Source organism: Anabrus simplex, chromosome 4 (assembly GCF_040414725.1).
Source record: "Anabrus simplex isolate iqAnaSimp1 chromosome 4, ASM4041472v1, whole genome shotgun sequence".
In the NCBI taxonomy this organism is placed as follows: domain Eukaryota; kingdom Metazoa; phylum Arthropoda; class Insecta; order Orthoptera; family Tettigoniidae; genus Anabrus; species Anabrus simplex.
Genome location: NC_090268.1, coordinates 29,497,859 through 29,517,190, shown reverse-complemented (window position 1 = coordinate 29,517,190; position 19,332 = coordinate 29,497,859).

Sequence of the window (19,332 nt, the reverse complement as noted above, 5' to 3'; positions counted from 1 at the left end):
AGTCCATCAACCGTAGCGTCCAACCCTACCTCAATTCATTCCTCTCCTGGTGTGATCGCTGGCGCCTCAAACTCAAGACCTCCAAGATCCAAGCTGTCCTCTTCCGTCATAAACGACGAAAAACAGTACCACCCGCAACCCATACCAGTTCAAACTCCAGATCCGAAATACCCCGATCCGCACCCAACCCACCCTGAAATACCTCGGCATCCTCTTCGACCAACACCTAACTTTCCGTTCCCATTTCCTAAACCTGAAAATCAAGACTGCCACCCGTGCCCGACTGGTTCGTCGCCTAGCCGGCACTCGGTGGGGTCTTAACTCTTCCCTTCTCCTCCTCACCTAGAAGAACTTCATCCGACCTCCTATTACCTATGGCCTCACCACCTGGGCAGCCATAGCCCACTCCAACCCTAACCTCTGCCACTCCCTCCTCTCCATTGAACGCCGTACCGTACGCCACGCACTCCAGCTCCCATTCCGTTCTCATACCTCCGACTTGTATGATATCTTTCCCTTTCCTAAACTCGACTCCTATGTCCAAGTCTACTTCCAACATGTCTTCCTTCGAGCCGCCAACCGAAACCACCCCTCCCTTAACCATCTCCTAAGTGATACGCATCCCCCTTCCCCACACTTTATCCAAACACCTCTACATCTTTACCGCCCCACCCCCACCCTACCCTAAGCTCATGCTTAACTGTGATCTGTGACGGAACGTTCTAAACCCCAATTTCCTCCCATCTCTTCCATCTCTTGCCCCTCAAAAATATAATAATAATAATAATAATAATAATAATAATAATAATAATAATAATAATAATAATAATAATAGACAATATGATGTACAAAAACAATTGTTATGGGAAACCTTGTATATAAGTAATTGTAAATATCACAAACTATCTACTCTGAAAAAAGTTAGAGAATAAAAGAAAAACAAAAGAACAAATACGATTAGCCAATAGGCAAAACGCCTGTCCATATTTCTATACATCCATTACCCACCTCCTAAATCCTTCACTTCAGTTTTAACCCGCCTGTATCTCCTGGCCAGAGAGAAGGCGTTACCTTCAGAGAGGAATGAAAACATGTTTCCTAATAATAATAATAATAATAATAATAATAATAATAATAATAATAATAGCAATGCTGTCAGATGTACCTTTATTCTTTACGGATAAATTACACTGCCACACATCATTTGATGCGAATTCATTTTTACAGAACAAATTTGAAAGACCGATAGTGTCAATAACGAATTGGGAAGAGCCGCTCATCCAGTCATTTCTTTCGAGTTTGAGAGCTTTAATATGTGTATACCTTCCATAGTCACTTATTTATCACACACAGCCTGACATCAACGTGCCATACTACAGTAGTTTACCTTGCGGTGGCGGTTTCCATTCTTCAGCAGAAGACGGTAAGAGTTCCTGGAGAGTCTGTGGTGCAACTGGACAACCACGAACACGTCTGTCAAGCACGTTTCATACGTGTTCAGTGGGACTCAGGTCGGAACTCACCGCTGGCCTTTCCATCACTTGAATGTGAAGATTTTTCAAGACGTCACTGGTGTCGCCCGCTGCATGTGTCCTGGCTTTGACGTGCGTGAGAAGGAATTCAGGGTTAACACTGTATGTAGCAACAAGGTCTGGTTGACATGTACTCGCTGGCGGTAATGCTGCCACAGACAACAACAAGATCTGTATACCTGTCGACACTAATGACACTCCACACCATCACAAATCCTTGTCCGAATCTGTCCACTTGCTGAACGCCTTTTGGCAAGTAACGCTCACCAGGACATCTCCATACACGTACAGGGCTATCACTTACAGGAAGGGGAAATAGCAACTCGTCTGTGAACAACACAGCTCTCGAAAGGCGAAGTTGCAGTTGAAGGCGAACAGAAGGCGAGCTGCTTGATATTGCCGTGTTAAGCGAGGCCCAATCTGATCGGATACCCTGATTCCTGTTGCCCTTGTTGAGTCTTCTCTGTCCCCAGGCAGTACGAATACGCAACTACCCAACGCAGAATGACCCTGTATCTGTCGTCGTTTTGAGTTGCGATGCGTCAACGATCTTGTCCAAGACGCCTGATTAACTGACCTGTCTCGTTGTATCGATTCCATAACCGATAAATAGCAGACGGGGAGTCATTGAAATCCTGGGCAACACCACCAAACGTCCACTCTTGCTGGATTAAAGTGACTGCTCCTGCGACGTGATCGAAGATGAACTCCGCAAATGACAACTTCAGTCTGTTGACCTTGCTATGATACACCGACACACGGGTATTCACTTTGTTTTGAGGGATCTCATGGCACTGCACGTCTGCATGACTGATCTGTTTCCTGCTTTGAATATAAAAGGTTTCATTCTACGCAATAAGGCCACTGGTACGAACAGTGTTAGAAATATTGTGACATACCAGCCGTTCAGAAACTTGTTCTACTCGTTTGGACGATTTATATGGTGACTGAGTCCGTACTTTTCCTTGCCAATAATTTTCTTCTTGATCTGTAGCACTGGACTTCTGGTGCCTCTCTTGAAGTAAAGCGCAAAAATTCGAAGCGTCATAAGCAGGGCTATGAGGTTGATGGCATGTCATCTTTTAATTGGCCCGCAACGGACATTGCTAACTTGTACAGAAATCCTTATCATAGTTCCCGCAAGAAATGCAAATTTATTAGGTCTTTTTTGTCATTTGTTGCCTTTTTTATACTTTTATGTCAAACGTCAGTACCTGGTCACTTTATGGAATTTTTGTTCTGAAGACGCGAACAAAGTTTTCTGCGAAACGTAAAGAATTTCACCTTGTTTTCTTGTCGTGGCATAAGCCCAAAAGCTTATTATAATGTCTATAACATAATAGTACATTACGCAACAAGCTCATTTTATAAACATACTCGTGTCTTAATTACCATTACAGGTGAGTTGCATACGACTGTTGGTGAGTTGCATACGACTGTTTATGCTCGACGATAATTATAACTCTATTTTTTAAATATTCATAAATTTCTGTCGAGATGTCGCTTGACAGTAGAGTTTACTGAACAGAGCGTAGAGCGCATGTGCTGGGTTATTGATTTTCCGTGAGTGGATCGGAGACCTTGACAATGTCACATGTTTTCAAAGCTTTGATAGAAGGTTATCATAACCTAGCTTTATGTTAAATACAAAGTGTTTATTGTATAGTTGGTGAAGTGAATTTGCGGGAATGTGCCGTGTGGTTGTGGAATATTGGAAGTAGAAGGTGCATTTATGTTGATATGTGTGTCCGAGATGTTTGATTTTGAAACAAGTGCGAAGCGAGTGCGTTGAGCGCAGGCGCGATGCTATCCTTACCTAATTGGTCAAACAGTTGTATCACAATAAAAATCTGAACTCTGATTGGTGGAGAACCTGTATCTTAATTAAACTTGAACTATGATGAGCCTCATTTAAGATTTAGTTTTCTGACATATAATATTTACATTTCGGCATCGGCTAACTCAATCAGAAAACTGATTGTAAAATTTCTTTAAAAAGTTGTTATTTTTTTAAGTTTCTGGATCGCTTTACTGGATTTTTGCCGTCATTTTATACATAATTTTGCCAAACATTTTAGGTCGCCAAAATCCCGGCTCAGGTCGTATGTAATATTATGAAATGTATTTTAATAACCTACTTTACTCATATTTCGTATGGATTTAAAACTGGAAATATGTTGTCTGATATTTCGTAGATTCAAACCTGAAATCATTTATCAGTTTTATTTTTAACATAAATACAATTTTCTATATTTATTGTATTGCTCGCGCAACTTTTAGTGACACCTGGGCTGCCTAGTGCTGAATCGGTAGACCTCGGTTATCTTCGAGATTAGTGTTGGCAACCTTTGAAACCCAAACTATGAATCGCTTATGCACCGCCATGAGACATCTGGCGTACACTTTACGTACTAGTACTGTTGTTGTTTACACAGCAAAGCCAAACTGTGGAATTCATGCTAGGAACAAGATTCCCATCGAGAAATGTTATATAATGTAATGTGTGAGACACAGTTGTTGGCTTAAAAAGTAAAAAATAGTAAAAAAAGTAAAAATTATCGATTTTTCAGTTTGTGCATATTATTGTACGCCGGACTCCTGCGGATCATTTGGAGGTGGTATTTTTCGGGTTCCGCCAGTTTTAAAGTACTAGCGTGATATTTGAATGTCCGGTTGAGTCGCCCATCCACTAGATTTTACTTACGACAATGTGTTTCTTTCATATATACATTTTCAGTTATTTAAGATGTTCCAGCTGAACCATTTTGGTTTCAAATTCCATGAGAATTTCACGGGTTGTTAACACCTATATTGTCTTGATATTAACAGAAGGAATGTTTTATAATGTTGATACTTTAAAAGATAGTAGCCTTCAAAGGGGTATTTTTAGCATAATTTGAGAAAAACATAAACACATACAACATATTTTTTTTCTCACATTCATGGACTACACATGCAGACTTTCTCTCTGTTAAAATTATTTACATACCTTGAAGTGCCTGTACACCAGTTTTCAATGTGATATTTGAAGTAACTCTTTAGCTGGAGCATTTTTTTATGCTTATCGATTTAAATTTTTTTTAAATGTAAGTGTTAATTTCTCAGAAAGTTCTGTTGCTATTTTCCTGAAAATTGGTATATGGTCTTATTTCATCATCAGGAGACCACAAACCAAATTTCATTCAATTCTATCAATAATTACTATTTTTCATAAATTCAGTCCTAACTTCCCTTAAAAGGTTTGGAAAATTCATATCGATCGATCATATTTTCGATTCGATTCAGGTTTCATTTCCATTCAGTTGGCAGCATTACCGGAACCGGGAGAGCTCCCTCCTTACTCCTCACTCCTCACCCCCGTAATACCAGGCATCACTAAAAGTTGCGCGAGTAATACAAATATTTGTTTATACCACATTGGAGGACTAGTAGTTTGAAATCTCTGTTCTCGTGTTCTAGATGTGTATTTATATTTTAGAGTAAGCTGTTTCCTGGATCATGATCCAGACCTTTTCAGAAGAGTGAGGGAAGTCGTGAGGAAGATGACAGATAACAGGTCGTGATTCATGTTTATCAAAAGTAACAGCTTCAACCGATGCATTTACGAAAGGCGATTGCAGTAGTCTCAGTTCTTGCTCTGTTCCTTATCACAAGCGGAAGTGGCCACCGCGGTCGTTAATGGAATGATGGGCAAAGATGTAGGACAGAGAATCTTTGATTCTGAAGGATGACTTGTCCGTTTAATATAGCATAACTTCAGCAGTAAGAAAATGTATTGTAATAGCCGGGGTGAGTGGCTCAGATGGTTATAGCGGTGGATATCTGAGCCTAAGTTGGCAGGTTCGATACTGCCTCGGTACGGTGGTATTTGAAGGTACTGAAGTACGTCAGCCTCTTGTCGTAGATATACAGGCAGGTAAAATAACTCTTGCGGGACAAAATTCCAACATCTCGGCTTCTACGAAATCAGTCACAGTAGCTAATAGAAAGATGATGTAATGTCTGTTCATTACATAGAAGATTTTCGTATAAAATAGTGCTCTAGTAATAGTTTAAAAAATCTCTACGTGGACATCGGCACAGAATCATCTTAAGTTCTCCGACGAATTACTTTTTTGTATCTTATTTCACTTAAGTGAAGATAATAAATAGAAATAAGGACGCTGGTATAGGGACTGTAATAATACATAGATAATCCCTCTATCATACTTTAATTCACTATTTTCAGAATGTTTGTGAGTAAATGAACATAGTTCGCATAGCAGTGAACGGAAAGAAAGGAAGGAAGGAAGGAAGGAAGGAAGGAAGGAAGGAAAGGGGGAAGAAAATATTTCGATGGTCTTTTAGCCTGTATACAGTCATTCCAGCATGTGATTACAGTTGATGAAATTGTAAATTATATTTATAATCACAAAATAAGTTTAAGACGTAAATACTTCCATACACTCACAGTAAGTGCCTACTACGTTGCTCTGTTCCCAAGAAGCAATGGTAGGAGACTTATGTCTGATCTAACGTTAGTTTGCGTGATATTTCATTTAACTTCCCACGATGACGGCTATGGTTTGAATCCCCATCAGTACATGTAGGAATTTTAGAAACTACCGTCCTGGTACTACGATTACACTATCAACCGTCAAGTAAATCGACATGTTCTCTATAATGCTTGTTTTTTCAGCGGGTGGTGTTCTTTGGGAAAATTAATTAATTACTTAATTAATTCGCTAGTTTTCAACTTTAAAGAAGAAAAACCGGGAAGATATTCGAAAGAGTTCGATTTCGTGTTCGAAGGGCTATAGTTGCTCAAAGAAGGATTTACTTATTATTAGAATATAATTCACCCCTTGTATAGATACAAAACTTCACAAAACCATTATTGGTTTACTTCCCTATATACGCCCCCCCGCCCCAACACGCAACCGGCATATTCATCAAGAGTCCCGTCCGCACCTAACCTTACAACAACCGTTTCCCTACTCTCGGTAACTCACTACCCGATATCGACATATTCACACCTTTCACATCCTTCAAACACAAAATTAAAAGATTCCTTTGAAATCCCCTCCAGGTTCCGATTTTCTTCCGCCCTTCCAGCCCATGATCTTTCTTTTTGCTAATTCTGTCTCCAACCCTTGCCAGTGATCCTTGCCGTTGTTATTCTTATTTATTTACTATTGATACTTAATATTGTTGTCTATAGGGATTGTTATCCTTTATACATATTTAAACTTGTTATTATTATTAGTAGGAGCCTCCGTGGCTCAGACGGCAGCGCGTCGGCCTCTCACCGCTGGATACCGTGGTTCAAATCCCGGTCCCTCCATGTGAGATTTGTGCTGGACAAAGCGGAGGCGGGGCAGGTTTTTCTCCGGGTACTCCGGTTTTCCCTGTCATCTTTCATTCCAGCAACACTCTCCATTCTCATTTCATAGCATTTATCACTCATTAATAATCACCTTGGGAGTGGCGACCCCATTGTAATAATAGCCTATATATGATTCATTCATTACATCCCTGACCCGGTCAAAGACTGGATAACAGGTTGTAGGTTTTCATTTTTTTCATTATTATTAGTGTGAAATGGCCCTCCGTAGGCTCTATCTATAATAAATAAATAAATAAATAAATAAATAAATAAATAATTTATCGAATTATACGTGCTCCACTGTTGAGTGTCAATTTTAACATTTCGGAAATTAATTGTGATTATTACACTTAATTGTGGAAGAATAATTATAATCGCTTGGCGTCTTCCAATGAAATGTTAAAAAAAATGATTACATGTAGGTTGATCCATAAGTCATGGCAATTATTTTTTACTTCCCAACAATGTGTGAACACACGAAAATAACTATACACCTTGGAAAGATTGGATGGTTCACCATACCTGTAAGACAGGATTTATCAGGGGAATGTTTAAATATGTGCCGATCTGAAGAGGCAGCAAGCGTGCAGCATACTCTCCCACGTTTTCAAACTGTCTTGGACAGTGATGGGCAACATTTCGAGCACACTTCATAGTCTGACGGATGTTACATCCATAACAACCAGTCATATTGTATGATATGGAAACGTATTCAAAGCGCTTCATTGGACTTTCGCGTGCATAATTCATTTTCTTGGCCATGTTTGGATTAAGTTTCATGTTCATACAATTGCTGATTTTCCACAGAGACAGTTAAGTAGGGAGAGTTTAAATATAACCACCCGGTGTATGTATATGAGCTTCTATAAAAATTCACAGGCAAGCAACTCGATGTTGAAAATATCGTAAGGATTCGAGCTACTAATTTTAGGTTAAAAAAATCATAAAGTATAAAATATTATTTAATTATTCCTAAAAATTGCAATCCTCTTCTTAGTCATCGTTATCCGGTCGATTAGATTAGCAGCTTGCCTTTTTCTTCTACCACTACGAGCGCTAATGTGAGTCAATGCAGAGTGTCACTTAAGCCTTTATAACTACATTTGGTGTGGACATTTTTCAAAAATCGAAAAACACCTGAGGGTGTTGAACCAAGGAACACATTACAGAAATAATGTTGTAAATAAGTTAATTTGGCTAGGATTTGAATCAAAAAAGCAAACGAGGAAAGAAATAAGGGATATTAGGCTGTGATTTTCGAAATACGATTTTTTTAGTTTAATATATCTATCCATAAATCACAATATGAAACCTTTCTGGGCCGTTTATCCCTTCAACTTTCGACACAGTTGCGCAAATGGTGTAATTGATGTTTTTTTATAGTATGGAGACCCCTACTTTGTCCCTTAAGAAATGTTTTCAACGTTAAAATGTACGAAGACAAATATTTTCTATGCCCGAAGAATGTAACAGTCAGAAGCCTAGTGATAAACTTGTACCTGACAGGAATGCTAGTCGAACATGGGTGTTAGTCGACGCTACTGGAGCGTGGACACGACTTTTTGTCCAGGCGGAACATATCGCGGTGAATGGCAGAAGCTCACTGGACCGACAGAATCATTTCTAAATCTCCGTGACCCATTCCTCTTTTTCCCTTACCGGCAGGTGAAGAAATAATCCCTGGTCCGATCCTTTAGTGTCCTACGGAATAAGTGTGAGCTGTAACACCCTTTCTTATAGCACACTGCTACTTGTAAATGAGATTTTACATTCCAACAGATTCTATTGAAACAGGTTCTCATATAGCCTACTTGACTGTAAATTACAGTGGACGACCAGTAGCTGTAAAAGATAAGTATTATAAGAGAGATTATTTTGACAAAGATTTCCATAGACCATGAATCGAGATTGTGAGCCTTAGTTTTCGATGTACCGAGCTCGGTAGCTACAGTCGCTTAAGTGCGGCCAGTATCCAGTATTCGGGAGATAGTAGGTTCGAACCCCACTGTCGGCAGCTCTGAAAATGGTTTTCCGTGGTTTCCCATTTTCACACCAGGCAAATGCTGGGGCTGTACCTTAATTAAGGCCACGGCCGCTTCCTTCCCACTCCTAGCCCTTTCCTGTCCCATCGTCGCCATAAGACGTATCTTTGTCGGTGCGATGTAAAGCAACTAGCAAAAAAAAAAGTTTTCAATGTAAAAAAAATGCTTGTAACCTTTTCTTTACGATTTAAGAGTTATTGGACATGGGCTAGAGCCATGATATTTTCGCTTTAACGATAAACACGACAAGAAATATTTTGAAGCGATTTTGAGATATCTTAAAGAATCATATGATTCAGATGACGAAATCAGTGATTTTGTTTTCGCGAATTACAACGAATTAAAGCGACAAGGCCAGCTTAAAGCGAAATGCACTTATGTTACGATAAGTGCGAAAATGCAGCGAAATTCATTGAAAATAACGATCTTGAAACTGTATTCCAATATCACGTGTGTGAAGAGAAACAGATGACAGAATAACGATTTCTCAATTCGACAGAAGTATCTCTTCGTATTAATTAAAATTGTAAAATCCCTTAATGGTATGGCCATGCCGAGTGACAGCTGTGGCCATATATAGTGAAAGGGCAATTTGTTATTAATCTTGATTAGACCTACAGTATATTATAGTTCTAATCAAGATTACATAAGGCATAATGAATGATAATCAATCAGTGTTGCCAACTTAGCGGATTTTCCGCTAAATTTGGCGGAATTAGAAGACTGTCGGCGGAGAAATATATCATTTAGCGGACAGCGGTTTTTGGCGGAATTCTACATTTATTATAGCGGAATTTAGTGATTAATCCATTTCACGGTTTTTTAAAAATTTGTACTCCAGTCTGTCACCGAGCTATTCCGTATTTCTTGTCAGGAGCTAGCAGTCACATGAGGAAAACATGTTATTTACATTTGATGTTATGAGATCATGGTATCATAAATTTGTAATGTGAGGGGAAAGGTTACTTATCTCTTAGTTAACGAATGACAACAGGTAATGAAACGGTGAGAGAGTAGCATTTATATTTATGCTATGAAGGATGACCGTTTAATGAACTGGCCTGTTCTGTGTGGCTCTCGAGGTAGGGGATTCACCTAGTTTCCACCCGGCCGTAAAACGCCTACAGTAGTTTTCTCGCAGGCTGGGGGGGGGGGGGGGTAATCCCAGTGAAACTCGCAGATCAAGTGAGTGCAGACATTTATTTTTATTATTTATTATTATTTATTATTATTGCTCATTTTTATTGCTCATTATTTGACATCGGATTTCTTGGCGTAATTTTAGCGGATTTTCAGTAGTATTTAGCGGCTCTTGAAAATATCAGTTGGCAACACTGTAATCAATTTTGTTTCTCTTTATTTATCTATCTTTCAGAAAAATAATTCACAAATGTTACGAATTTATGAATAATTTTACGAAATGATTAAAGCGAAATAACGCGAAAAAATGTTTCCTTTTCGCGAAATCGAACATAAATTAATGCGAAAAAATCATGCCTCTAGACATGGCGTAACCCCAAAAACTCAAATGATAATCATTGTGCAATGATTTAGACTAGAATGTGGTGATAATTCGATGTTCAAGAGGTGAATATTGAGATCACTTTTATGTTGAAAATGTTTCTCAGCAGACAAAGTAGGAGTCCCCAAACTACCAAAAACGTCAAGTTAAGCAATTTCCTCAATTGTGCCGAAAGTTGGTTGGATAACGGGCCCGGAAAGATTTCGAATTGCGAGTCTTTGATAACTCTATCAGATTAAACAAACAAATTTTGAAAATCACTTCCGGCCTAAGTGCAGTACCGGGAAAACAGCCTAAAGTCGCGTGTTTCGTTACTCGTTTTCTTTTTGATTCAAATCCTAGACAAATTAACTTATTTACATCATTCTTTTTGTAATGTGTTCCTTGGTTCAATACTCTCAGGCGTTTTATTTTATTTTTCAAGTGTCCACGCCGAATGTAGTTATGAGGGTTAAGTGAAACTCTGCATTAGTCACATTAGCGCTCGTAGCGGTATAAGAAGGCAAACTCCTAATCTAATCGAGCGAATTACGATGATTAAGGAAAGGATTGTAATTTTAGTAATAAATAAAGAATATATTCTCTTACTTTATTATATTTTATCTACCTAAAACTCGTAGCTCATAACCCTAGGATGTTTTGAACGTCGAGTTGCTTGCCTGAAGGACTAGAACAGTGGATTTTTTATTTATATGGTAATTAATTTAAGATGTATCATCTGACGTCCATTTCCCGATACAGAACATAAGCAAGGGTTTCTTTCTACCTGTAGTGCTGCCGTACAGACCACTTTGCAGAGATATAGGTTGTTTCACTTGGGTGAATATTAGAAATGATTCGATTTAAGAAGAAAATACGACTACTAGACTATTTTAAACTGTGTTGTCTCTATTAAACTATACTGAGAAGAAGAACAGATTTACATGAACAAGTAAAAGTAGCTTCTGTTATGCAGCATAATGTTGCGTAGTATCATTGCTCTGTTAAATGCGGAGTTCTTATGAATTTTCAACTTAGTCTTATTAGAACAACTTTCCTCGAAAAATTTTAATGAATTTAACAACATCCAGTTCCGTATATAATTGACAGATTGCAAAACTAGTTACATAACCCACCCCCACCCCAGGGGGCCATATATCCTTTCCACGACCAAGCTCGGTAGCTGCAGTTACTTAAGTACGGCCACTATCCACTGTCGGCATCCTGAAGATGGTTTCCCGTGGTTTCCCATTTTCACACCAGCCAAATGCTGGGGCTGTACCTTAAGGTCACGGCCGCTTCACTCTCACTCATAGCAATTTCCTATCCCATCGTTGCCGTAAGACCTATCTGTGTCGGCGCGACTTAAAAGTGGCAGAAATATACTCGCAATGAGTCGACTGTTAAATTATTAATAAAATCGATGAATGAAGCTGCACGTACAAACTGGTGAGGTTATATTAGGCGAATGAAGGCGGTCCGGCCGTAATGAACTGAAATGGCGTATGGCTTTTAGTGCCGGGAGTGTCCGGGGACATGTTCGGCTCGCCAGGTGCAGATCTCTCGATTTGACGCTCGTAGGCGACCTGCACATCGTGATGACGATGAAATGATGATGAAGACGGCACATTCACCCAGCCCCGTACCTGAGAAATTAACGAATGATGGTTAAAATTCCCGAATCTACCGGGAATCGAACCCAGGCCCCTGTGACCAAAGGCCAGCACGCTACCCATTTACCCACGGAGCCGGACAGTTAGTGATCGGTATCAGGTTTTCGAGCCCTAGGGAATCTTTCTTTTTCACGCGCTTCGTGGCTCTTGTCTTTCTTTGGCCGATACTTTCATTTTTCAATATGTCGGACCCCTTACATGTTTTCCCTCTGATTAGTGTTAGTAGAGGATGGCTGTCTAGTTGTACTTCCTCTTAAAACAATAATCATCACCACCCTCCGTTTTAATCATTTAATGATATTTGGTGTGCAATTAAATGAGGCCATAGAGCGTAGTTAATTCCCCGAGGCTTGCTGAGCAAACGCTGAAAGGCAGAACAGTCTACGGTCATGTATGCACTCACATAAAATAAAATTTGTAAATAAAATATGTTTAACGATGGTGGCCAAGTTGATATAGGACGGTATGGTGGGGATAGGGGAGTAAACTCTCAATAATTGGGGTCAGGATGTGGGGCATGTGGTGACCAAGTTAGGCTATGTCCTATACTGGAGCGTCATAAGAGGAGGAGAATATCTCAGAGTTGTAGTTACTACCGCAAGGCACCTGTCGAAAGCCATGAGCGAAGTGCCGTCTTGGCATTTGGAGGACAGGATGCTGAGATCTAGACAGACTTACAAGTTCCAATTCGTCATAGAACTGTTACTAATGAGGCCCCATATCCTTTCGGCTGACACTCAAGCACCGTGTAACATGGATCTCCCATCAGATAAATGTTGGGTGTGGTTACCATTGTCTTTCGCTAAATGACAAGCGGTCAATGTATCTGAATTACAATTGGCCGTTGGTCTGAGAGAGTCGGTCCATATAATACAATATTAAAATTTCTCTCTCTAGGAAAATGCAGGCTGGTATTCAACGTGGTGAATCGAAAGTACTTCAGCAATTCAGGAAGTTGACAGATTGCACTTTCACTTCGTTACGTATTGTTGTCTTAATTCTTAAATAAATGGCGGCTACACACCGTACTGGTTTCAGTGCCAAATATATAATATGAGAAAATTTATGCTGAGGATTTATGAACTACTACTCGTGAACTCGTGATCTATTCCTTTCATCCTGCCAAACGAAAAATAAACCGACCCATTTTCTCATTTTCTAACAATGTTAATTCAATACAGTCAAATATTGTCTGCCAACACGTTCGATTACAATGAACTTAAATGAACTTAAATGAACTTCTTTGTACGGCGCCTCAATTTACTCACCTGAAATGTGAAATCTGGGCTTAAAATCTCTTGTTTCGCCCTAGGAAGAAGAAGAACAAGACTACTTCCATTATATAGAGAAAATGCAACAATTACCAAATATGTCGACCTTGTTATTTATTGTTGTTAAATACGTTTCTCTCGTCACGTCGCTCTCTGCCAAGGAAACATCAATTCCCGTTATGGTAACAATTACCACTTCTCAACATTCAGGATGGCCATAACTTACCGTGTATTATTTTAAGCACCTTCTACATTAACGTAATCCTATCATATCTCAGTACAAAGTACGACACGAGTACGTGTAAAATTGGGAAATATTTACAGCAAATTCTGTAATAGATAATGCTAGAATAGGGCAATGATTATTATTCATAAAGTCACGGGGATATTCTTGAAGTAGAATTGCGAGGAATAACACACGTTACTGCGTACGTCTCACGAGAAGTCGCAGCAGCTTGTAGGTACGGCATGAATACCTACAAACATTAGTCGTGATAAACAGTGCGAGCTCTTTGAAAGAGATGCGTGTTCATTATTAAACTATTCATTATGCAGTGCAGACAATAAAAGTGTAACTAAACCACAATCGCACTGCAATTTGAAACTTCACAGCAGCACTTAAGTTCACAGGAATCACCGCGGACGGAACAGATGTTTATTGTCAGACCTTGAGACTTGAGATTGGCACAAGCGCAGTAGCCGTGCTCACCCTCCGCACCCCTCGCCTAGCATGCACGTGACGACCATAATGTATCTTTATTATGCTTCTTCTAATATTACCAAGGTTTACTTCCTCTAATTCCAATGTAATGTCCTACGTAAAATCCTAGTTGTTAAGAATTCCTCATTTATGAAAATGCCTGTCAAATATGTAGGAGAGTCATCTACGTACAGACTAAGGACGCCCTTGGAGGAGTGGAAGGTAAAGGCTTCCACTACTTCTAACTTCGGTACTCAGTATTGTAGTTGTCTCTACCTTTGCGCCCAGGAATTAACCTGGTACTCACTTCTGGCGTAGGTTGAGTGAATCTCAGGTCTATATGCTGCTCCAGAAGTGGAAATTTCCTTTCTTACATGTTTCGATTTGGTGATTGAGAATCAAATCGTATGGCCTCATTTTCCGTACGAAGACATTTTATGTGATAGCATTTAGGCTGCCCGATTGTCAGTTTCGAAGTTCTTACTCCACCACCTGAGAGAGTAGCTAGAACTCGATTTTCAATTAATTTCGTTGGGTGGGTATTCAATGAGTTTTCCCAGATAATTTTATAATCTGATACCGTAGAGACTTTTTATCTGCCCATCGAACATTTCACTACATCTCCCTAATTTAAATGACAGTCCTGGGATGCGGAAACCGATGATCTAAGAGTGGTCCTTTTGATTTCCTCTCCGAACCAACGCTCAAGAATGAGAATGTCACCGGTATGGTGACACAAGGTACTGAAATGAGAGACGTTGTCGGAAAAAAAACTTGTTCACTGAGATGTTGCAGAGATTGTACTTGATGAAGACTTGGGACCAGCGTTGGGCTCACTAAGCTTGCTATTATACAAGTAATCCGTCCTGTGACTCGAGCTGTCCGGGGTGACAAGTAGCAGTCCCGACCTACTGCAGGAAACCCGCTGACGAAACAAGAATTTATTCAAATAAGACGGGCTGTCACGTGATGCGTGCTGTGTAGCTTCCTGATACCACGTATATCATTGATTATATAAGCCATTGCAGATATCTATATGTTAGAATGTTTCTAATCATACTGAGGGGATTTTTGTAAACCTGATGTGTGGGCTACATACATAAGACATGAACATAATTACTGCATGTTTGTTTATAATGAGGGGCGTGATAGCCAAGGAGTATAGTCGCTGGCTGCGTAACGATGTAGCTTCAGTGTGTATCTCAGCAGGTTCATGTGTCTGTCTGTTAGATCATCAGCCCAGAGGCTGGTTGGATCCTCAAATAGCACCACCAAAGGCAATACAGTTATAGGAAAACCACAAAACCCAATGGCAGTACCTAAATGCGGCGTGCTAGGCAGACGAGGAGTGAGCTAGTTTGCCATTGCTTTCCTCACTGGTCCAGACAGTGCTATTGTAGCAAAACTAACCCTATGAGCAACATCTTTCATGACACTCAGACATGCTGGTTGTGCTCTGAATGTCATTACTCAGCACCACCCATACCCCAGCAGCTTCCATATTGTCATAGCCATGGATGAGACTGGGACTTCGGTGGAAGCTACACTTTGCTCTGTCCTGTGCCGAGAGACGGATACAAAAATACTGCATCCATCAAGAAATGACAGACGATTCATGTGGGATATTCGAAATCAACATTCGTGTCCATGTGGTTCGGATTCTACTGGAGATTCCATGGCTATGTTTACGATATAAGCAGTCCCGTAAAACTACAAGCTTCTTTGCTTGAATTCACTATAATGTGTTCCAGCCATTGCTTTCCTTTCAGTGAATTTGTATTGTGTGTACCCGCACCTTAGGAATTTTAATTCAGATAACTACAGTATCTTTACATCAGTCTGTTTTCATACCAACTCTGCATTACGGGAGCGAAAGCTGGGTGGACTCAGGATATCTTATTGATAAGTTAGAAGTAACAGACATGAAATTAGCGAGAATGATTGCTGGTACACAGAGGTGGGAACAATGGCAGGAGCGTACTCGTAACGAGGAGATAAAGGCTAAGTTAGGAATGAACTCGATGGATGAAGCTGTGCGCATAAACCGGCTTCGGTAGTGGAGTCATATGAGGCGAATGGAGGAGCATACGTTGCCTAGGAGAACAATGGACTCTGCTATGGAGGGTAAGAGAAGTAGAGGGAGACCAAGACGACGATGGTTAGACTCAGTTTCCCATGATTTATAGATAAGAGGTATGTAACTAAATGAGGCCACAGCACTAGTTGCAAATAGAGGATTGTGGCGACGTTTAGTAAATTCACAGAGGTTTGCAGACTGAACTCTGAAAGGCATAACGGTCTATAATGATGATGTACATATGTATGCATGCAAAACGTCTTCAAAACTATACCTAAAAGCTTCGACAGTATGATTTTCTTCCGTTTCTCTTCTTATTTGTCCATTAGGGATCATCGAGCAAGCCTTAGTTCCTTAGTAAAGGCAGGCACACCGCAGCTGTGAGTTTGATATAGGTGATTGTGGCTTCGAACCCCACTGTTGGCAGCCTTCTCACTCCTCCCCATTCTTACATCAGGTCGTACCATAGAGGTCATGGTGCTTTCTTCCCAGTCCTAGCCCTGTCCTATCTCATCGGCATCATAAGATCTACATCGGTGCGACATAAAGCCAATGTAAAAGACGACCGTGGGAATTAAACCCGAGCCATCCGTACGAAAAAATAATGATTTCTTCAGCGTAGAGCACTAACAATCTTCTTCCTGGCCTTTCCCCAATTTATTGGGTTCGAAATTTGATAGGAATTTGGCCCAGGTTTTCTTTCTTAATCCGTTTACATCCACGGTTGGTTTTTCCCTCGGACTCAGCGAGGGATCCCACCTCTAGCACCGCAAGGGCATTGTCCTGGAGCGTGAGACTTTCGACCCCGTTCCAGTCCTCGTACCGATTTTCAAATTTTGTGGCAGAGCCGAGAATCAAATCCGGGCCTCTAGGCAGCTAATCACACTAACCACTATACCACAGAGTCGGAAGAAAATAGAAATGCGAATGAAAATATTAGGCAAACTGCAGTGAACTTTAATTTCTACGTCAAATTAGTATATACACTGACTGACAGAGCAAATGCAACACCAAGAAGGAGTGGTTCAAAAGGGATGAAAGTTGGGGAAAAAACAGAGACGGCACGGACGAATAATTGATGTTTATTTCAAACCGATATGCAGGTTACACAATGCGCACGGCATCGACTCAGTAGGATGTAGGACCACCGCGAGCGGCGATGCTCGCAGAAACACGTCGAGGTACAGAGTCAATAAGAGTGCGGATGGTGTCCTGAGGGATGGTTCTCCATTCTCTGTCAACCATTTGCCACAGTTGGTCGTCCGTACGAGGCTGGGGCAGAGTTTGCAAACGGCGTCCAATGAGATCCCACACGTGTTCGATTGGTGAGAGATCCGGAGAGTACGCTGGCCACGGAAGCATCTGTACACCTCGTAAGCCTGTTGGGAGATGCGAGCAGTGTGTGGGCGGGCATTATCCTGCTGAAACAGAGCATTGGGCAGCCCCTGAAGGTACGGGAGTGCCACCGGCCGCAGCACATGCTGCACGTAGCGGTGGGCATTTAACGTGCCTTGAATACGCACTAGAGGTGACGTGGAATCATACGCAATAGCGCCCCAAACCATGATGCCGCGTTGTCTAGCGGTAGTGCGCTCCACAGTTACTGCCGGATTTGACCTTTCTCCTCGCCGACGCCACACTCGTCTGCGGTGACTATCACTGACAGAACAGAAGCGTGACTCATCGGAGAACACGACGTTCCGCCATTCCCTCGTCCAAGTCGCTCTAGCCCGGCACCATGCCAGGCGTGCACGTCTATGCTGTGGAGTCAATGGTAGTCTTCTGAGCGGACGCCGGGAGTGCAGGCCTCCTTCAACCAATCGACGGGAAATTGTTCTGGTCGATATTGGAACAGCCAGGGTGTCTTGCACATGCTGAAGAATGGCAGTTGACGTGGCGTGCGGGGCTGCCACCGCTTGGCGGCGGATGCGCCGATCCTCGCGTGCTGACGTCACTCGGGCTGCGCCTGGACCCCTCGCACGTGCCACATGTCCCTGCGCCAACCATCTTCGCCACAGGCGCTGCACCGTGGACACATCCCTATGGGTATCGGCTGCGATTTGACGAAGCGACCAACTTGCCCTTCTCAGCCCGATCACCATACCCCTCGTAAAGTCGTCTGTCTGCTGGAAATGCCTCCGTTGACGGCGGCCTGGCATTCTTAGCTATACACGTGTCCTGTGGCACACGACAACACGTTCTACAATGACTGTCGGCTGAGAAATCACGGTACGAAGTTGGCCATTCGCCAACGCCGTGTCCCATTTATCGTTCGCTACGTGCGCAGCACAGCGGCGCATTTCACATCATGAGCATACCTCAGTGACGTCAGTCTACCCTGCAATTGGCATAAAGTTCTGACCACTCCTTCTTGGTGTTGCATTTGCTCTGTCAGTCAGTGTATTTACTGTATATATATATCGAGAGAGAGAGAGGGAGAGAGAGATCCAGCAGTAACTGTGAGAAACTTTAGACCTATATTCATTTCAGGTAGAAAATAAAATGTGGTGCGCCTCTGTGGTGTAGTGGTTAGCGTAATTAGCTGCCACCCCCGGAGGCCCGGGTTCGATTCCCGGCTCTGCCTCGAAATTTGTAACGTGGTACGACGGCTAGAACGGGATCCACTCAGCCTCGGGAGGTCAATTGAGTAGAGTTGGGTTCGATTCCCACCTCAGCCATCCTGGAAGTGGTTTTCCGTGGTTTCCCACTTCTCCTACAGGCAAATGCCGGGATGGTACCTAACTTAAGGCCACAGCCGCTTCCTTCCCTTTTCCTTGTCTATCCCTTCCAATCTTCCCATCTTCAGCATAGCAGGTCAGGCCACCTGGACGAGGTACTGGTCATCCTCCCCAGTTGTATCCCCCGACCCAGAGTCTGAAGCTCCAGGACACTAACCTTGAGGCGGTAGAGGTGGGATCCCTCGCTGAGTCCGAGGGAGAAACCAACCCTGGAGTGTAAGCAGATTAAGAGGAAGAAATAAAGTGTGCTGCAATTTGTATAATATTTTTGTTCCCATTTTTATCTTCATGTTCTTTCAAATATTAATGTATTTTGTACAAGAAATATAGGTGCGACGAAACTCGAACTCACGTCTTCGAGTTTCGAACACAGTTACCGTGACCACTATGCCACCACTCCCGTTGACTGTGATGTAACTCTCCAAATACGTAT